Source organism: Adiantum capillus-veneris, chromosome 4 (assembly GCF_014529385.1).
Source record: "Adiantum capillus-veneris isolate H3 chromosome 4, ASM1452938v2, whole genome shotgun sequence".
NCBI lineage: Eukaryota > Viridiplantae > Streptophyta > Polypodiopsida > Polypodiales > Pteridaceae > Adiantum > Adiantum capillus-veneris.
This window is the reverse complement of record NC_140934.1, coordinates 35717989-35741091: the sequence shown is the minus strand read 5'-3', so window position 1 is coordinate 35741091 and position 23103 is coordinate 35717989. Positions and strand designations below refer to the sequence as shown.

The window sequence follows — 23103 nt, the reverse complement described above, 5'->3', positions numbered from 1 at the left end:
GGAAATCTTCCTTATATGCACATACGCTTTTAATATAGGATTTGGTAGATTATAATTATTGAGAGTAAGGTTCAAAGAACCTGTTATGCATTTTAAAGGATTAAAGTTATTATTTATTACCGTGCCACTCCACATCTTATGGGTTCCCCCTTTTTTTTTATAAAAACAATAGATAAAAAAAGTTAGAGATAGAGATAGAGAAAGAGAGATGGAGAGAAAGCGAAAGACATAGGTTTTTTTCAGCGTTGTGTATACCCGCATATTACGGGTTTTTAAAGAGAGAGAGAAAGATAGAGAGAGAGAGAGATAGATAGATAGATAGATAGAGAGAGAGAGAGAGAGAGAGAGAGAGAGAGAGAGAGAGAGAGAGGCGTACCGCCCATTTTTGAGTATGCCCATGAGATTAAGAGAGACACATAGAAAGAGAGAGAGAGAGGGGGAGAGTGATTTGATTTGGTATTAACATCCGCAGGGGGGCAGAAATGACCCATGGGACCTCAAAGTGATACATAGTCGCCCCTCACGGGGGTGTATGGTGTGGTGTGTGTTATTGTCTTTTTGTGTTCCTATGAGTGTCTTTTGATGCTCAAGTATGCGGGTGAGGTATGTTCCGAGATCTGTAGAGGAGGGGTCTGTCTTGGATAATAGGTCCGCAAAGGTAGAACAACCGCTTAGAAGTGGTTGAAATTAGCCCGGATGTGAGCATATTCTGGGCATTCCAATGTCACATGTGCTTCATCTTCGGGAGCTTGCATTGTACATGATGTGCATATCCATTTAGAAGCATCAATTTTCAGCCAGCCCTCTGTTTCTATTTTGAGAGAGAGAGAGAGAGAGAGAGAGAGAGAGAGAGAGAGAGAAAGAGGGAGAAATAGGGAGGGAGAGAGAAAGAGAGGGGGAGAGATAGGAAAGAGGGAAAGAGGGAGAGAGAAGAAGAGGGAGACATAGGAAAGAGGGAAAGATAGAGAGAGAGAGATAGAGAGAGAGAGAGAGAGAGAGAGAGAGAGAGAGAGACAGAGAAATAGAGAGGATGAGGGATAGAGAGAGAGAGAGAGAGAGAGAGGAAAGAGGGAGAGATAGAGAGAAAGAGGGAGAGATAGGGAGAGAGAGAGATAGATATATAGGGAGAGAGAGAGGGTAAATAGAGAGAGAGAGAGAGAGAGGAGAGAGAGAGAGAGAGAGAGAGAGAGAGAGAGAGAAGGAGAGACGGAGAGATAGGAAAGAGGGAGAGATAGAGAGAAAGAGGGAGAGATAGGGAGAGAGAGAGAGAGAGATAGATATATAGGGAGAGAGAGAGGGTAAATAGAGAGAGAGAGAGAGAGAGATGGATAGATAGATTTTATTATCGTCCTCGGAGGTCAAATATGACCTATGGGACCAAAGTTACATGTGATGTAGTATGTGTATGGCTGATGAGTGACTCTCGATGCTCCAAAATTGTAGTGATGAGAGTCGCAATGGAGAGCCCACACTTTGGCTGGGAGAGGAAAGTGTGTAGGTCTAAGTTATGGCTGAAAATGTGAGAGAAGCAAGTTCGGATGTGATCAAAAGCTGAGCACTCTAGTAGTGTGTGGTACTCAGACTCTCGAACTTGCAGTGAGCATAATGTGCACAATCGATTTGACTCTTCTCCATTGCCCCAACGCCCTATCTCGCATCGAAGGAAATGGGAGCTAAGCCGAATTGCTGCGATAGTGCGTATCGCGGACAAGGGAATAGGCTCAAGCATGTAAGTGTGAGTACGGTTTCCTCTCTCAGCGAAGAACATGGTTTTGTAGTTGGGGGCAATATAGGTAGTGTAATGTATGAAGCGTGACCCACCGGATTTCTCCCAAGCCGTAATACATTGGCGTTGTAGAAAAGCTTCATTCACTTGAGAGTCAATTGAAGCATCATGTAGCAAGTGTAATGCATCCCATCTCCCAAACCACTTCTTTATGTCTTGCATCCATCCTGTGCTCAAGATCTTCTTTTATGCGTCTTTTGAACTTTTTTGCTTGCTTCCCATGCAATTGTAGGAAGTCGATGTGAGGGGTTTTGACGCATCTTTATCATGTACTCCACAACCCTTTCCATGCCCATAACCTCAATTGGAAGAGATCCCGACTCAAGAAGTAAGAGCATATATGGTGTTTGTGTCTTAACTTGGAGAAAGTTTGTAAGAAAACGCTTTTGGACATTCTCAAACTCTTTCCAAGTAGACTTTGAGATGCTTCCGCCCCACACTTCAACTCCATAAAGAAGAACCGGTGTCACCAATGCATCAAAAAGATACTTCTTGAGAACCCAACACTTGATGTTTCCTACATTACACATGTTCTCAAATGTATAATATGCTCTCTTTCCCGCTTCCAAACGACGCATAGCACATTCATGCCACTTGTGATTGGATGGAACCTCAAGGCCAAGGTACTTAAAGCTCTCAACAACTTCAAGTGTCTCGTTGTTGTACACAATGCATGGCTTCTCCTTATGGTTGGTTTTCACAAGCATAACCTTTGTTTTGGATTCATTTACAATCAGCCCACTATGCAAGCAAAAGTTCTCAAGGACAACCATAAGCTTTTGTGCATCTTCTAAAGTGTGTGCTAGAAGCACTACATCATCCGCATACAACAAAAGCATGATTACCGCATTGCAAATAGTGACCTCTTCAATGCCTTCTTCTTGCATAAAGTCAAGTACCATTTGTTCCAATTGATCGATGCATAGACCAAAGAGAGTTGGTGACAATGGACATCCTTGTTTAACCCCAATAGTGCTTACAAAAATTTCTGAAATTTCTCTTCCCATGCGCAATTGACAAATCACCTTCTCATAGATTCGAGAAACCGCAAGCATAAACTCACTTGGCACTTGGAGTTCTTCCATCCTTCTCCACAAATTGTTACGTGGAATCATATCAAAGGCTTTCTTAAAGTCCACAAAACAACAATACAATCGCTTGCCTTTCAACCGACTTTCCTCCATGAGAACACGAAGAGTGACAAGATGATCAATGGTGCTATGGCATCGACGAAAACCCGCTTGTCCCTTTGCACGCTTGTCATTCTCTTCAGCCCAATCACTCAATTTCATTTCCATTACGCACCCAAACAACTTTGCCATAAGAGACCCAATCATTATAGTCCGGTAGTTGCTTACATTCTTTACATCCCCTCCTTTATACAAAGGCTTAACCCAATTAGTACTCCAATCATAAGGCATACCATGTTGAAGTGCAAGGTTGAACATATCACACATCCACTCATGGGTAAAATCTCCCGTCCATTTGATCATCTCCGGCTTGATACCTTGAAGATCTCCCGCTTTGCGAGTGGCCAACTTTTCAAGCCCACCGCATACATCCTCAATAGTAAAAAAAGACGGCATACATGGGAGTGAACCATAAAATGGCATTTTTTCAGTATTTTCTTGCTCATATAATTGCCTACAATGTGTGTACATATCCACTAGACTCAAGTTTCTCCAAAATCTTCCACATGCATGTGCCTTTTCTTGGACTTGAAATTCTTGTTGCTTTACTTCCCATCTTCTTCTCTTCTTTTGAATCAATGCCTTGTATGTATGCAAATGACTTTGATAGTTGTCTTTGTCCATAGTTGCATCAAGCTTTATCAAGGACTTTTGAGCATCTTGACATTCTTTATCAAACCACCTTTTGCGTGATCTATCTTTGTTGATACCATGGAGATGCTTTATGGCAAAGCATTCTTCCGCACAAGAACAAATAGCTTTTTTGAAAGCTTCCCATTTAGTTTCCAATGGTGCATCACATTAAAGCTTTGTCATCCATAATTTTTGCTCAACCATTTCAATGTACATTGGTGCCCGTTTGAAATCCATACATAGTGATAACTTCTCTTTCCTTTGGCTGAGATTATCATGCTTAGTTGCTTCTCCACATGAAAGGTCAATACATAAGGTGCGATGGTCGGATTCCGGGGTCCATTGACCAAACATAAAACTCTTTATGCGATACATGATGGCTTCAGAGAGTAGCATATAGTCAATCACACTATCCCCATTATGTCTTCTACATGTAAATCCATTGGTTCCACTCCACAAAGATACACCATTGGAAATGAGCATACCCGTGCTATTACACATGTGTAAAAGTAACTTTCCATAGTGATCCGGCTCTTTCTCATCCATTGAAGTACGATCATACAAGTGAACTTCCTCCAACTCCCTTGAAATGTATGGCATATCAAATTGTTGAGTATCATGTTGCAATGTTTTTGTGCGAGCATTCATATCCCCAAATACAATAACATCACCTTCACCTTTGAAATAAGCAATGTCCTCTTCCAAATCAGAAAATGGTTGATCTCTATCCATGCAAGCATAAAAGGGAGAATCATGATGAGGAATGTAGCAACCGGCTTCAAAAATGGGTACTCTTTTTGGTGTCATAATTTTCAGCCATACATAACGTTTGTACTTGTCATCTTTCACAATTGATACAAAATCTTCCAATCCTTTCTTAACCATACATGCTAACCCTCCTTGTCCTCTTCGTTGCTTGAGATTCTTTGACCACATCAATGAATGTACATTGTAATCCTCCAAGCCGTCAATCCTTTGTGTATCATGCTCCTAAGTTTCAACAAGAAGTACAACATCGGCTTTGCTTGTTAGTTCATCAATGCCAACCCCCGCATTCCATGGGTATCCATTACAATTCCAAAAGCATATTTTCAATTGTAACTCGGTCTCATAGGTCACGCATCCCTATTTGCTTGAGAGACTTGCCTCCTCCTTGGGCACATTTTCTTCATGAGAGATCTCCTTGTTTTTATTATTCTTTTCCTCATATGCCTTGCGACGCATATTTTGTTGCTTAATAGTGCGATCTTCACATACAAAACATTTTGTATCCCTCAAATAGATCCAACTATTATCAAGGATAATCTTTCGCTTGGTCTCATCCGGCATGGTGCATACAATTGGCCGTTCTCCCGAGCGAAGAGCTCCTTGCTTCCCCACTCTATGTGCTCCATAGACCATAACTCCGGACATGCCAAAGTGGGTTTTGAAGAAATCTTCAATAACAATGGCAAGAGAAGGAGGTGTCTCTGACTTCTCTTCGCGAATTCCACGAATAACAATGTTCTTGGAACGTCGCTCCCGTTCTTTCAACTCCTCCACATCCACATTCTCAACATTCTTTGTTTGAACCATAGCTTGCATGAGTGAGGAATTAGAAACCACATTGCTACCACATACATCAGCCCAAGACTTGTTTGTGCATACATTTTTCATGTCGCATACATCCCGGCTCATAGTGTCAAATTTCTCCTCTTTCAATACATGGTCATGCTCTACTTTGCTCATCCGCTCCTTCAAAGCATTCAAGTCCACAAGAGAGCGTTTACATTCCTTGACTTCCTCTTCAAGTTGCATCAAACGTGTTGTTTGCATCTCAAGTGTCCTCTTGAGATTTTCACTCTCAACCACAAGTACCCTTAGTGTGCCATTCTCCATTGCAAGTGCTCGTAAGTCTTCGCCTTGTTTGTTTACGGTCTCTTGCAATGATACCAAGTACGCCATGATCATGGTTTCCGATGTCGTTGGTTGGGGGGTTGTGTTGCTATCTCCACACTTAGGAGATTTTGGATCACTTTCCACAATGGTTGTGGATCTTGTTGAAGAAGAAGAACCCTTGCGAGTGCCGGAAGACATTGTATGTAAAATAGGAGATGAGAATCAATTTTGTTGAACCTGTTCACTTCGGAAATGCTGCTACAGAAACGCCTTTCATAACTCTGAAAATTTCTGTCTTTACATCAATGCGTAGAGGACTTCGTGCTCTTCGATTGAAGCTATAGATCACCCAAATCGGAGTTCGGATGAAGAAGTTATGATCAAAAGAGTGGACTGCTGTCTACTAGGTCAAAAAACGACTACTGTCTGAGAGAGAGAGAGAGAGAGAGAGAGAGAGAGAGAGAGAGAGAGAGAGAGAGAAGGAGAGATAGGAAAGAGGGAGAGATAGAGAGAAAGAGGGAGAGATAGGGAGAGAGAGAGAGAGATAAATATATAGGGAGAGAGAGAGGGTAAATAGAGAGAGAGAGAGAGGGAGAGAGAGAGAGAGAGAGGAAAAGAGAGGAATAAAGAGAGAGAGAGAGAGAGAGAGAGAGAGAGTAAATAGAGAGAGATAGGGAGAGAGAGAAAGAGGGGAAAGAGGGAGAGAGAGAAAGAAGTTAAGAAGATGAAAATTGGGCTCCAAAGGGATACCTGAGCGACCAGCACCAAGATTAACTTCAAGGCAAGGACGCTTTGTTGAACAAAGTGCTTTGTTTACATGGAGGCATATGCATGAATCTGGGATGGAGCTTCGGCTTCGTAGTTCAACTCCACGACCGAGAAGGGAAGAGAGAGAGAGAGAGAGAGAGAGAGAGAGAGAGAGAGAGAGAGAGAGAGAGAGACTCAGTGAGAGAAACGGAATTACTAATTATTGCATTACATTAGAATTGTAATGTTACGATCAATTGATCACTTAGACGTTGAATCTAGGTGTAGCCAACACAAAATGATGGCTACATTTACAATCATAACATATATTTGTGTACATGTATATTTGTTTATGCATGTATGTAGGCACTAAGTACGGGAGCATAGCACCCGAAGGTTAGATGCTTCCTCTTGGGTATAGTCCTTTTTTAATTCTGGCATTGCGGTCATTGATCCACTCATGCGTGGATTACCGCAATGCACCTTTGGTTTTACCACGGTTGATATTGCGATGATATCTAAAGAGGTGCAGTTGACCTTTGGCACTACTAGCCTCTACTTATGTCTACTAGTATTTATATGTATCTAAGTGTTTGTGTGCTAATATATATATATATATCCTCTAGGAGAGAATTGTAATGCTACAATCAATTGATCACTTAGACGTTGAATCTAAGTGTAGCCAACACAAAACGATGGCTACATTTACAAACCATAACATATCTATGTGTGTACATATATTTTTGTTTATGCATGTATGTAGACACTAGGTACGGGAGCATAGCACCGAAGCTTAGATGCTTCCTCTTGGGTATAGTCCTTTTTTTAATCGTGGCGTTGCGATCATTGATCCACTCATGCATGGATTACCGCAATGTCCCTTTGGTTTTACCATGGTTGAGACTGCGATGATATATAAAGAGATGCAGTTGACCTTTGGCACTACTAGCCTCTACTTAGGTCTACTAGTATGTATATGTACCTACGTGTTTGTGTGCTAATATACTTGTGTACATATTTATAGATGAGTGAGTAGGGTAGAAAGATTTATCTTATATTGCTCTTTGTAATGTAGATGTCACACGAGAGACCAACTGGTGAGGAGTAGCCAGCTGGCTCTCCTTTTGGTTGGTTCACATCTCACGTGGGCTCCCCCTGGGGTGGGACATCACCTCCAGTGGACCTGAGTCTTAAGTCGGTGAGAACAAGCAAAGAAATAAAGAATGTTTCTACGTAGTTAACCCTAAACCATGAGTGTCATAGGTTTTTTTTTGTTATTTGCAGGCATGGCCATCCTATACCTACCCTTCTCAGGTTCATCCCCACCGATCGTAGATCCCGACTTAGAGTGGGCTATCTCTTTACGAGAGCAGTACCTCCATTCGATGGAGGATTTGTTTGGCTACCACACTCTGCAGTAGCTTGCGACCTACGGCATTTCTCCGCAGACTACACCATGGGGGAATCAAGGAGGGACTCCTTACTTATAGAGCCTTGCACCGACAGTACCTCCCTCTACTCTCCCTTCCTATCGTCATACTCCTATTCCATTGCAGGGTCCTACTCCCCTTGCATTGCAGGGTCCTACTCCCATGTCATCACAGGGTCCTATGACACTCCACTCCACTCCAGCTTCGTCAGAACATCGTCGATGGACTTCCTCTGGCAACGCGCATTGACTCTTGTCTCAAGGCTGTGAGCGTCGTGAGAGACGAAGCGGCGGTGGATCTTGTGATTTGGCATGTTTTGGTAGTGGCAGGGGAACGGAGTCCCCATTTTGAGAGCATGCCGCCCCTAATGCAAAGGACAAAGATACTGACGCACCAATGCCAGACACGCATGGGCGCTACTACAGGGTTAAATATGGCAAGGAGGTGGATTTTGGCACAGGACAAGGCAGGGAATTTCGATGCTATCTAAAAATTATTTTACATTCAACGGATAAGAACTATTTTATAAAGTTTAGATACCAACTGCCCGATCATACACGGTACATTGAGGACGCTCTGTTAGCTAGATTTCCAAATGCCCCCGATCAACGTTTTTCACAACAATGGTTGGAGGGCTACATAAAGACATTTTTGAGAAACAGGCAGTCTATTATGTAGCGTGTAGCAGCCAACCAGGTCAAAGATCCAGACAAGAGTTACTGCGGTGGAAACATGGCAGACGTAGAGTGAGAGTGCATGGGCAATTCAAGAGAAGAGAGATCAAGCTGCAACAGCCTCATCATACAGACAACAACGCGAGGCTCACGCAAGACAAACTCCCACGCACTATGGCTAAGGAGGCAAGGGATCTTGGAAGGATAAATATGTAAGAGTAATTGAATTATAACGTCGATCGGTGATTATAAAGATTGTAGTTGATGATTTGGTATTGTTATTGCTAACTGAGTAAACTATCACTCTCTCTTGACCAACCAAAGAGATGGTCAAGTATTGGGAGCGACATAGAGAATTTGATACTTGGTGATGGTTGTTCGAAAACAACCACATCTCTCACGAGCAATCGGACGCGGCAGTTGGACCACTACAAGCGGTAAGTTTAAACAAGTAGTTTTGTATGAATTGTTTTGAGTTGTTGATAATTTTTGAATTTGGTTTGGGTTTATGTAGAGTCAAAGTGATCCAACATACGTGCGTCTAGACGACGACGAGATAGAGGAGGATTAAATAGAAAAATGTTTTGTCCAAACTTTCGTAAGTCCCAATGTGGCACAATGTATATAGTTGACCTTCTACATTTTTAATTGTCAAGGTAAAGTAAATTTAATTTCAATTCTTTGGTATTTTTTATACTCTTTCAAAAGACAATTGATGTTTCATTGTTTTATGCAGGTCAAAAATAAAGGTGCTCGTTTTTGGGTGGCCCAAATGAGCACCTTTATTTTTGAATTAGCGTGTAGCGGTAATAAGCGCGGTAATAAACACGGCAACTGAACCGGTAATACCTGCGGGTATATGGCCATGACTATTACCGTGCTTATTGTTGAGAAACCACTATCGCATACATAGCCGCGGTTATTACCACCCCGCAAATTTTCTCTTCCTTTTTCCTTTGTTTTTTTGCGGCAATGTTAGCGGTTATAGAAAACTCCTATATAGTGTAAGAGAGAGAAAATAAGATATGATATTTAGTAGGATTGTACACAAGATGGGAATCTGAGATGTGATGGTAATGAATACCTATAGAGATTTTAAAGACTGGATTGTAACATCCTATATCATTAACACAATAACATTGTATTGTTTTTTGGAACCATTAATAAACATAAAAGTCAATGCCATATCACCCTCAAGAGAACAAACAAACGGAAAGCCCAAATAAAGTTTTATGTACAGTTCTCACCAGAATTATAGATGAATCAAGAGCAAACTAGGACCAGAAGCTACATTTAGCTCTTTCGGCATATCGGGTAGCATACAAAACAAAACTCGCAACAACACTCTCTATTTGGTGTTTGGGATTAATGTCATATTGCCCATAGAATTCTTAGTTCCCACACTAGGAGTAGCCAAAAATTTAGGATGGATTGGACATGAACGGTCAGAGATGGCTATTTGATTAACGAGGTTAGATGAATTGAAACTCAAGGCTATTGCACCCATCTATGCACAAAAACAACAAATTAAAGATTCTCATGATCAACACATAGTAAACGAGGATTTTCAAAAGGGGGACTATGTATTGGCCTATACTTTGAATCATCACTCCAAGAAATTGAAAAAGCAAGGAAATGACCCATTTGTGATCAACAACATATCACCTAGTGCAGCCTGATGTCTAGCTGGATCAATGGTTGCAGCTTAAAGAGATCATTTACCGCTCACTACTGACATGCTAGGCAAGATTCATCAAGCAAAGAAATGGAAGTAGATTTCTCAAGCCATCCAAGACCATGCCCAGGAGGAAGGAAAGTTGTTGATTTTTAAATCATAAAGAACGGCACACATAGCTCCAATTTGACAATTAAAAACCCCATCTCCTCCTATCGAGGCAATTTAGACAGGACCAAATTGTCTTGATGGTATGGATATACGGATCAATATATAGCTAACACATGGATCAACAGAAAGAGAAATTGTAGATATGGATGCACATGTCGATTCCAGGAAGTATTCGACATACCTCAAGCTATCAGATGAGATATTTATACCAATAAAGATCGAGCTGAGAGAAGACAAAAAAGGCACAATGGTCAGCTTAGGACAAGCTAACATATCAATCAACATTGTAATCACTGTCCACATCAACTCCACATAATGGACAACAATGATCTCAATGAATCACTTATCTTAGAAGTCTCATGGTGGATACAAACATACAAGGACATTCAAGATTGGCAATATGACACCCTAAGGTTCAATCTTAACACTAGTCCTGTAATTGGACACTTAAGTGTCCTGAGACACTAAAGTGTCTTGTTTTCCTTCCAAGTTTTGGCAATTTATTTGTCAATCTAGAAAGAAGTTTTTTATACCTTATTTCTACCATAGGTTTGTTATGAGGCAAAGAAAACATTGTATTTTTCTTCATGTCAAAATACAATCCGTATAGATAGAATTTTGGTAAGTTCTAAGTCATAAATTTTAGTAAAATTTCAAGTTGTTTTGACAAAAATATCATAAAACTCTTATATATTCTTCTTTTAGAGATGGACTTTTTTATGTTTATAAAAGCCAAGTGTTAGCACATACTATTACAAAACCGTGGAATGCACTTTAAAGACAAGTTTCCAAGTCACACACAAGTTATAGACATAATTTCATACTCGAGCACGTGCTGAATAAGAGCATAATTTTAGTTTTCCAAAGGTCCCCTTGTGGAATTGGGATTGTTTTAGTGTCATTTGACAACTACAAATGACTTTATATGTTGAAACCAAGAAACTAAGTATTTTTTGGGCTCCTTAACTCAAATAAATCTCGTTGCTTGAACTCTATCTTGAATTTTTTATCGTGCAAAAACTCTTGAAAATCTTGAGTTCTCTATAATAACATTAAAATCAAGGTTTTGGACACCCTAGTTGTGTATGTACCACATACTTTGATACATTTAGTTGATCTAAATAGAAAGTTAGATATTATTTGCGGTTTTGAATGCTTATGTCTCAAGAATGAAAATATCAAAGTTCTCTCTTATGCAGTTTTGAATATTTTAAATAATCCAATAATTGTTGCATACCAAAGCCCTTCTACTTGCCACCTTGAGTCCTCAATGGAAAGGGTAAGAAATGTATCACTTTCTAAAACTCTCAAATACATCAAAGACATATTTTTCTTTGTATACAACGATATGAATGAAATGGCTATATCAAACACATAGAACTTTCCATTTTTTCATATACTCCCAAGTCATTTTTTTTTCACGTCAAACTTTCAATTATCTATAGCAAAACTGTGGAAAGGACACCTAAAATTTTCTACTAGGTCGCTTCATTTTTTCTTGAGCTTATAAAATCGATTTCTTCAAACTATCAATCATAGTCTTACGAGGGTCAATTGGATGAGTATAGTTCTTGATCATGGTAGATTCTAAAATGCAAGGTTATATTTTTAAAAGATGCTATAATTAACACTAGGTTGGTAACTTAACAGGACATAAAAGTGTCCTTTCAGGGTTTTGAAAAAAAACTCCAAAACCATAGTAGATCCACTCACTTTGTAAAATCCTTTCATGAGGTTATAGTTCAAGGCCTACTACACATGGAAAAAATAAGAAACTTGTAAAATTTCTCATCTTTTGGTCACACCAAGCCTCCAAAGTTGATGGACCAGTGCATTTTCATCAGAATAGTCATTTCTTACGTTTTGTTGCATAAAAATAAGATTAGGGATTTTTGTAGGACTTGAGATAAATTCCCTAGTTAACTTCAATGGGTTGGTGATCAGAACATATGATTGCTTCTTACTATTCATTTTTTGTTTTGCCAAAATAAATAGGTACAAAAAAGTTGAATTTTTACCATTCTGCAAATATATCATCAAAGTTTCTATAGCCACGCTCAATACAAATAATATATGCATGTTTTCTTAGTTCGCTATTGTCCTTTATATATGTTCATAAGGAGCCATGGAGCATGTCAAAATAATAATACATCTCTTACCAAGGGAAATCTTGGGGACAAAGATGAAGTGTTAAATACAGCAAACATGAAAAAACTGGGTTCAACATTATGAGGTGTAGAATCCCATAGAAACTATTTAACATCTAGCCAAATTTGATCCTTATGAGTAGATATGTTTACTACCTACAAAATGCATGTAGTTGTCACAAGAAACTAACAATATTGAAAAAGATATACTTGATATACTAGAATGTTTCGTTTTCTTCTATAATTGAAAAAATCAACCATCGTTGTGTACTATGCAAAATAGGGTATTAGGTGCCCCAAAACTCAAGGAATATTAGCTTTATGTTACAATATGCGACATAGAAAATAAAAAATGCATTTGGATATCATGAAATCCACCAAAAAAATAATAGAAGAGCTAAAATTGGCTAAAAAACAGGATTTGACAATTTTTGTAATTTGGTCATAACTTACAACTTTAATATTTATTTCTTTCTAGAAGCATCAGAACATGCTGAGGACTACTAAAGATCGTTCTCTAGCATTATAGACCTCACAGACATGAATTCTAGAGTGGTATAGTTGCAAAAAGTTGAAAAAAGCCAAAAATAGGACACGTTTTTTCACACAGTTTAGGTTGTGAAATGTTGTGCAAGGACAATGTTAAAGATGGAATTGATATTCCAAAAAAATGTCGAGTTTTTTTCAGCTTATGAGACAACTTTCTAAATAGATAGCACCTGAAAATCCATTTCAAAACTCTTGACATAATTCAAGGAAAATGGTCACTCAACAAGACATAAAAGTGTCCCATTACCAACCTAGTGTTAACATATCTAAGCATATCAAGAGGATTTTCTTAAATAAACCGTCTAATGCAAGTAGTATTTAATTTAAATTTGTAAAAAAAGGACACTTAAGTGTCTTGTTTTGGTACCAAACTAGTGTTAAGGGCACCTCATATGTCACTTCGTTGGCACCAACATATCATTTTTGGAATGTGGACCAAGTACAACTAGAATCATGGTCTGCATTGCGGCCTATATAACCTTCACAAATCCAAGGAAAATAAATAAAAAAAGTTTGGATAAAGAAATCAATAATGACAACAAGCCTGAAGCAAATGTGGCTACCCAAGCCACCAAATTCAAATGAGCCTTCCATCTCAATCCAGCCACATTCCATAGGAAACGGAATCCCTCAATGCTGTTATACTTGGAATAAGAAATCCACACAGGAGACCAACACTTTATTTAATCAACCCAAGTATAAATAGATTTTAGAATCCAAATCAGCCACAAACCACCAACCTCCAATAAACCAACTTGGCAATAGAAACCCAAGCAACCAAAACGACAACAACCTTGGCAATCTCCACAACCAAACTACACGTGGGTACAAAAAGCTATGCCTAGCGAAATGATTACCCACCAAAAGTACTCACAAAACCAACTATCAAAGAATGAGCATGCCGTTTACAAAATCTTTTTTTCGAACAACACAATTTAGATAGAACCTTGCCAATGAAAACCTTTGCACAATTGGTTCATTATCTGCCTAATGCACATCATATTGTTACCCGATTCATGTCTTCCTTACACGTAATAGGGCCGCATTCCACGGCCTTGCATAGACATGCTGTTTGTGCCTAGGCACATTGCACAAACCTTCGGCTGGGATGACGCAAGATGGGAAGTGGGGAGTAATAGTACCTTGAGAAGCTTGTTGCAAGATCTAAAGCTGCAAGATGATGAGTGTTTTTGTCGCTATTTTTTTTTTTCTTTTAGTAATATTTAACCCTTATTAGGCATAGTAATGAGCCATAACAACAAATCTCGATAGACATGATGTTATTTAACCCTTATTAGGCATAATAATGAGCCATAACAACAAATCTCGACAGACATGATGTCTAGAATTAGAGTATGTATATATTAGTGTATGGAATAATTTTGGCTAAATTTTTGACCAAATAATACTAACTTTTAGTAATTTTTCTTATCTTTTTAAACTAATAAGGATCAAAAATTAATAAACAAAGCTAGAAAACGAGGAATGAGGTTTTGAAAACAAACATTTGAATCTGCAAAGCAAGAGCTTTGAGCATGTCAAGTTTGAAAGAAGTTGGCACAAGTCAAAAAGTTTTGCAAAATCAGGGAACATTGATGATCGGGAATCCAAATGATGATCCGTTTGAGCCGTAGATGGTATGACATGAAACATGTGAGAAAACAAGGCAAGTATACACTCAACACTCTGGGTAGGTAGGAGAAAATAGAAAAAATTGGGAAGGATAGAGATCATTTTCATTCTATATCACACACACATACACACACACACACACACACACACACACACACCGAGCTTTGGTGAGGTAGAGCTAGCTACTCGTTTTTCATCTACTACAGACACTCATAGGCCTCTTACCCCACCAAATTTCATAGGTATGAACCTTAACTAAGCAAGATCAATTGTGATGGTTCAAAAATCATCAAAATATCTGCACAAATCAAATGTAAGATAGGGATTTTGAAAAATTTTAGAGGCCCATCGAGATATCAAATGATATCGAGATTCAAAAATATTTTACAAGTGAATTCCCCACAAAGGGAAAAATCTTTCCATGCAACCATAGTCCACAAAGAGGATGGAACATGGATCACGATCCATGTTCCCCCATTGTCAAAATCAATTATTTTTTTGGCTGTGAGATCCGCACAACAACGCCTAACCATTGCTTTAGAGAGATTTCAAATGTTGCTTGTGATCCATGTACCCTACAATTCAAGATGTGTGCAAAATTGGGCCCACAATTAGATAGCACATTGGGGGTAGCACTTTGCAAATTTGAGAGGAAATGTACATAGGACAACCCCAAAACTTTGGTAAAACAAAAAACCAGTTTGCAAATTGAGATTTTAACTTAGAAAAGATATGGTATTTAGTGGGGTGTACACAAGATGGGAATTTGAGATGTGATGGTAATGAATACCCATAGAGATTTAAAGGATGGATTGTAACATCATTGTTTCATAACACATCAACATTGTATGTTTTGAGCCATTAATAAACATAAAAGTCAATAAAGTACATGTCTTTATTCGATGGTCGAGTACATTAATTATTTATTGTTGGCTTCTTAAAAAGTGGTAGACATGGTTCAAAGATGTGCGAAGGAAGTGAAAAATAAGCTACTTCTTCCCATCAAGCATGAAATTCACATGAATGGCCTGGAACATCAATAATCATAAATTAGAAACACTATAAAAATCTCATCAATATTATCATTAAAAGTTTTAACAAATATATTGCATCCATGAGGCTTCAAGTAAAGCATACATCAAGAGGTAAAGGGAACAAAACTCCACTGGCTTCTAGTATCAGACGCACTTGTAGCTTCACGTAAGGTAAGAGGATGGTTATAAGCTTCGTTTTGGTACTCATTGTCTGGTGGAAAAACCAATGTAGTTTGCTATCACTATTTGCAAGATTTATGGCAAGGTATCTTTGTCCATTACTCAATGATCGATCCTTGGACCAGACAAAGTTGTAATCAAGAGGATCAAACTTTGTTAATATGACCTATGTAGGACCAAAAATAAATATTTATAAATATTCATTTATTGAAATGTGATAAACAATTGGTGGCTCACATATCAAATATTATGATAATTAAAACTATAGGTTAGCATGAATAGGAAGTGCAGTGGGCTATGTGATCTCATATGATTATTCAAGAAATAAGAAAATGTAAACCATACCTTATCTCCTGGTTTTGTGGATCCTTTTAAAGCTTTTCCATTCATCTTACAAATGATAAAGAATGAAGAGTTGGAATCTTCGAGTGGACTCGCAGCAGGCACTTTATACCAAACCTAAGGCCATCATCAAGTAATATGTCTTATTATGTGTACAATGGTGGAGTGTGTAAATAAAAATATAAAATCATATCTAAAATTTACTTTCATAATCCCAATGTTCGAAATGCTAGATAGATATACATCTTAACATGACAACATAATCAGGTTAATTTGACAAAGTTGTCACACGTCATCTTGAGATTAATGAGGCCCATCTAATCAAATTTTGAAGAAGAGGTGGAAAAAAAGGTCTAACATGTATAGATCTGTTTCTAGTTTTAATGTTCTATTTAAAATGTTCCTATCTCTTTAAATGGGTGGATACTTGAACACATTAGGGTCAAAATATAAATGTGAGGTACACCCTCGATGCTTGCAACAAAGTTCAAGATTCAACTAGAGACGCTTCTCAAGATTCTCAAAGAATGGTGGCATCAATTGATGCATTCTTTTACTACTACAGAGTTTAGAGTTACTCAAGTTGAGCTCCCCTCACCTTTGGGACCATAATGAATTTGTAGAATAGTTTTCTTGGACTATTTTCATGACATATCAAATAAAATTAATTTGTATGGCTAGCCAAAAACCATATGTAGCTAGTTCTATCATTAGATTGCAGTTTTGGAAGTTGTTGAAGTTTTGGTTGATCACTCTTAAAACACAAGAATATCATTAAGACTCTAAATAACATACATGACAATTTGTAACATATAACATAGCTAGTTTTTTTATTGAGAAAAAGTAAGTGTTTACTTCATAGGGTGATAAAATGGAAAGAGGAATGTACTACCTCTTGCACCCATTTGTGTTTTGCTTGATTGGTGACTCCAACTACTCCAAGCTCGTTATTGAAAGAGCCCGCACCAGAGGTGAATGTTACGTCCGTATGAGGTGGTTTAGCAACAAGAATCTGGCTAACCCATTGTGATTGGAGAATATAGGCCTTTGGAACTGGAGGCATGACAATACATTAGCTGATTTGAGTCTTTCATAATGTATCAAGTGTGTGTAAGGTCCTTGTATATACAGTGGATCGTTCATGAAAAAACCCAATGTTCTCCTATTCAACCTAGAAATAATCCCCTTGAATGGTATCCTTGATACTGATATCCATTATTTCAAGCCCAAGTGAAGAAATGAGAGAAACAATGGGGAGAGATCGAGTTACTGAAAGCCTCGAGGGTCCATGTTCCTGTAGCAGGAGGAGGAGGCATTGAGAATGGCAGCAACACCATCGCCTGGTTTTAGAGCGGACGTCCCAATGCCAAGCCTCAAGGGCATCTGAAGAGCCACCGAGAAGATGGTGACGTACTCCGACGAGGAGGAAACTGCGCGTACTCAGTGAAGAGAGACACCTACACAATCAATATTACTTCTCATGCCTAATACCTATAAGCTAGGCTCGTAATGGGAGGTCGAGTTTCATTTCATGCATGATCATATATTGTGAGTGATGTACATGAGAAGGCGCGGCATCGGCGTCCGCTTTGAGAGCCGCCTTGGAGCCGTTGTTGATGAGGGCAAACGCTGGATTGCCTGCCTTGTCCTCCGTAAATCTCCACCAGTCGTCCTTGTACCACACCTGCAACTCGTGCAGTTTCACACACTCTCTCTCTCTCTCTAGTCTCTCTCTCTCTCTCTCTCACACACACACACACATTTCACACACACTCCTTCATTTATACCTGAAATGGGCTATCAATGTCTTCCGCTTCCAGCACAACCTGAGGGCCCCGTTGTGTCAGCTTGTATCCCTGATATTGGACTGAGGATATGGTATAGAAGACAGGTGCGGCCATGATTCTAGGCTAATGTGTGTGTGTGTGTGTGTGTGTGTGAGAGAGAGAGAGAGAGAGAGAGAGAGAGCTCTTATAAGTTATGCGTTCTAACAGCAGAAACTCGGATATGCTGGCTGAAGCTGGGCCTGTAAGGCTACTTATACATACAAGGAAAAGTGCGCGACTTGGGAATTCCAGCTCACTGCATTATGCTTGGCATTGCCTTGGTCGACATGTATGCCAAATGTGGGCTATGCCACTGGGAAGCCTTGGGCTGTTCCAACAGATGCGAAACTAGGGCATCGCTCCAAATGCAATATTTACGTATGCGTTCCTCTTGAAGGCATGTGGCACTACGCAAGACATTGATATGGGTAAACAAATTTACGATGATATTGTTAGTCAAGGGTCGCACAAAAGAGAATTTGTGCTTGGCATTGTCTTGGTCGACAAGTATGCCAAATATGGTGTACTTCAAAAAGCACAGAAAGTGCTTGTGGAGCTTCTTGTATAGAATGTTGACTCTTGAAACACACTAATTGCAGGATATGTAGAACAGAGATAGGGAGAGGAAGATACGATGTACTTCAAAAAACACATGTACTTCAAAAAACACAGGGAGCTGACTATCCGGAATTTTAACTCTGAGAATTCAATAGTATTTTACTATAGCTTGAGAAAATAAATTGTCACAACAAGGCCAACCAAGCTTGTCAATGAGATTGTAGCTAGCATGAGGATGACCTTTACATGGTTGGCCTAAGGCCTTTTTATCAAATGAGCCACCAAACTCCTCCACATTTTTGAGTTCTGTGACGTCAGATCATGGTCATCATACATGTCCTACGATCAATCGAACAATGGAAAATTTGCACAGCTTTTCAACCCCAATTGCATGCATGTTTCTCAATATCGGTGCTGATCTAAGGCTTCTCAAATGTCAACTCAAGGGCACAAGAAGTACCATTCTTTGCTTCTCTTCGGTTGAGGTGTAAGCCACCATCTTCGGCACTGAGAAATTCTCTCTCTCTCTCTCTCAGCAGGAGGGTCTAGGAACACCGACAATGATGATTGAATTGTCAAGATTATTTCACAATGGCATATCATAACACTAGTTGTTGCAACACCCATGCCATCACTTGACAACCGGATCCCCTACATGCTCTCCTACACTAGTGCCAAGGCAAAATGTTTTTCTTTCTGATTGGACAAGTATATGCACCCACTAGAAGGATTTGTACCAAGTCAATATGATACACAATAGTTGGTTACTTCAAGAAGGCAATACGTTATTATCGCATACATTACCAGCATTATTACCTCAAACATTACTGCCCTTGCTTTGGCACTAAATATTCAATTTTCGGTACTTCTGTCTATCTTATATTTACAAAAAAGAAGGAAAATATATTTTTCATAAAGAATGGACAAAAAATGGTATTGAGGCATGAAACAATGGTTATTTGGATGGCTTATTCTTGCACAAGGCATCGTGTTGCTCCATCCCCAATGATGGCATGTACAAATTTGAGTTGTGAAGCCACTTGATAGTTTGTTCAACAGAGCTCTTATTTTCCAAAAGAATCATCCTTTTTAAACTAGAGTTATTGGCTTTTATACCTAGGGCTTTAAAAAATGCCCAATGGTTGGCTACTTTGGGTCATGAGTACATAATCTGACATTTATAGCTCAACTCAAGGATCTATAGCTCTAGGATCAAAATACATAGGCTCATTTACATAGTTTCCCAAAAAATATGATACAATATGTCAAAAATGTGGCTTTGGATTGTATGTCTGACTAGGAGGGTGCCTATAAGCTGTTTTAGCCAAACAATTCCCGCTTCCTAGCCGATGCACGTTGGTGCAAGCAAAGTTGGCTCGAGCTAAAAGTGGTTCCAAGTAGTACAAAGGGTGCCTAAGGTGTGAGGTCAAGTGTTAAGGCTGGTATGCAAGGTCTGGGTAGGCAAGGGATGGTGAAAATGTATGCATGATGTGGTTTTTTGGGCCCAAAAGGGCTCAAGAAAGGCCAAATTGGGAAAGAGGGTTCAAGTGCTTGAAGGGCCATTCTAATGCCCGAGAAAGTAGAGACCATATTAGATATTTTGGTAGAAATACCTCATTAATTATGGGAATCTCCAAATCGACCAAGTTCGTGTAATTTGGGAAATTTTCACATGAAGTGGGAAAAAATGAGAAGTTATCAATGTATGGTAGGTAAAAAGAGTGAAAATCTTATAGAATTCTGGTGTTCGTAAACACCAGAACATGAGTACACACAACACATGAATTTGAAAAAATACTATTGATTAAATAAAACAAAGAAAGGCACAATTAAAGATGTTGTTTTCAAAATTGACTATTACAGTCACAATAGAAGCTGCTTATAATCCACTGAAATTTTGATATTGTATCCAAACTTTGATCCAAGCGTGATTGATGTGCAGGATATATTGAGGCCTCCTTTTGCTTTTAAATAATGCCTTTCTAGGATCTTAAGTCTAGAAAATGGTCCTTCTTTGCTAGGTCTCTAGGACCAAACAATTATATCTACAGTTTCCCACCACTACAAGAGGTTGTGTACTCTTGTGACGCTTATAGCGACGGAAATACATTGGGTTTTTTAATCCCCCGGCGTCGCAAAAAGCGTCGATAAGAGAACGTCGCTATAAAAATCGATACAGGCGTCTCTATAAGCGTCGCTATATAGAGACGCTCATAGCGACGCATATAGCCTTGCTGCAGGGCCGTAAATACCGACGCTTATAGCGATGCTGCAGTGCATAATGTAGCGACGCCCGAGATTAAAAACTTTTGGTGGCAGGGCATTGAATTCCCTACCACCCATCAACCATATTGAATGTTTCATTGGTCAATTTACCTTTGAAAAAAAGTACAAAGGTAAATATAGACCCAAAATAGTCAGCCACAAGACAATATAATCATTAACTCCATCATCCATAGTACATATTGTTTGAAAAATAAAGATACAAAAATGACAAGTGTGAATTGATGGAAGTAAATAAATGACAATTGTACACAACAGCAAAATTGCTTGATTGTTAATCATTGCAAATGTAATAGATACAAACCATTGTCATTATTTTAAAAATATACATGGTTTTCAAAAATACATAGTTACATGGTCTCATGATACACAAGCTAGGACAAAAAGAAACTAATGTTATCTAGCTATGGCTAAACTGACGTCGTCTAATCAGACGTCTCATCCCGTCCAAGCGGCGTATCTGTCGGATTCTGCAAAAAAAAACAATAAGATAGCTTTTTGTAAGTATAATTAAACATATAGCGAGCGACGTTTATAAAAGAATACAATAAATAGAAAAGAATAAACCCTAATACTAACCATGCCGCCGCGAGAAGTCAGGATGTCTATAAGGGCGTTTAAGCCCTTCCTGCCTGCGTACTCACGCTCGTACGGAGTGGGATCACGTCCTATAAACGACCACTGCCAAAACATACAAAGAATCCATTATGTTAGAATTTCAAATCCCATAAACCCTAAACTATTGAACATAGATGCGAAAACACTTACAAAATCGGCCTCAAATGATGCCCACCCGTCGCTCCCCAAGTGGTGCGAGCTCCCTGTCTCTACTCGCGCTCTGGCTGCCTCCTTTTGTTGCTTCCACTTGTCGGGATTCTCGCGCACTTCTTTCTTCGCATGCTTCCAATCTTCTTTGGCCAGCCAATCTGGTCTGTTCCATCCATGCTTGATTGCTTTTTGCACTTCGGAACGCTCATACTTGCAGTATTCGCGCATTCGAACCTTCATCACATCTTCATTGAAGCGGTCATCCCGTGTTGGAACGGGAAACTCGTCATGAAGCATGCTGATGACTCTGTCTTTTAATTCTTTCGGTATTTCACTCCAGGTGTTCAGTATGTAGTGTCTAAACACCTGAGAGCAAAGACCGCGCATGCGCGAAATCACCTTCTGGCCGTCATCATCCAAGATGATGCCGCCGCTAAAGTCGACGGAGTAAGGCAATCCCTCTCACCACTGATGCGTGAACCTGGGTGTCTCGACAGGGGTCTCTAGCGGCATGTCAACGGGGGTATGAATGCCAGGTATCTCCACTGGAGTCTGAGCCCCGAAACGAGGAGTGTCCACTGGAATGACTTGTGGAGGAGTAGCTAGTGGTGTGTAGCTGTGGGGAACGGCACTCAGCCGCGCAAAACCTGGTGTCGATGGCGATGCCGTGGCTAGTGTCCGGATGGACAAATAAGGGGAGGGTAAAGAGCCTCGTCGAACATGAGGCGGTGTCAAAGCATCGGTGGCGCCACCCCCACAACAACCACCACCGCCACCCCCACCACTAGAGCGCCGGTGCCTAGACGAGCGTGAAGATCGTCTTGTCGACACCGAAGCTTCGGAGCGCGCTGAGGACTCCAAAACAGAGGGAGATGCGGATGGAGTAGGAGCGCGCGATGGTGCGCCTGAGCGATGACGCTCCACGTACCACTGTCTCTGCTGGGGTGACAAGAAGAAAGAAACTCATCATTATCCATACCTGCATTAAACACACGAACATTTAAACTTAATATTGAATGAATGGAGTAGAAACATGGACAAGTAGATAGATAGATAGATAGAGAGAGAGAGAGAGAGATAAATACAATGACGCAATGACGCAAATACTTAAAGAGCCAGAGAATCATACAAGAACACTCTAGTGCTTGTAGATTTGGAATGTTCAAAGGCTAGAAGCAACAGAAAGCGTTTTTCTTCTATTCAACTTGAGTGATGAAAGAGGCAAGTGCATAACTCTGAAATTACAAAACAATATTTATGGCTGTAAGAGATCTCTCTCTCATCCTCGCATAGCTCAGCATAACTTCCTATATCTATATAAAGCTCTCCGTTTAAACAGATGTCCTTTGTTTCATTTTGTAGGTCCTCTGCATACACCCCATAGATAGTAGCAGGTTGATGTTTGTCTGGCACCACCTCCATGGCTTCTGACTGAGCATATTCTCCGATCTCCTCCATTGATGCCGCTTGGCACATGGTAGCCTTCATACGTCCGTGCACTACGAGGGGCTACCTCTATGAAGTACCACTAGTTTGATGCAGACTTTGTGGGATGAAATATCACCTGCCAGAGCCACATAACGTACATGAGAGCTTCCAA

The 23103-nt window shown here is 39.6% G+C and overlaps 1 pseudogene; it reads right to left on the bottom strand.

Moving 5' to 3' along the window:
* Positions 1-15650: 15650 nt before the first annotated feature.
* On the bottom strand, positions 15651-17969 carry LOC147458978 (uncharacterized; annotated as a pseudogene).
* Positions 17970-23103: the final 5134 nt, after the last annotated feature.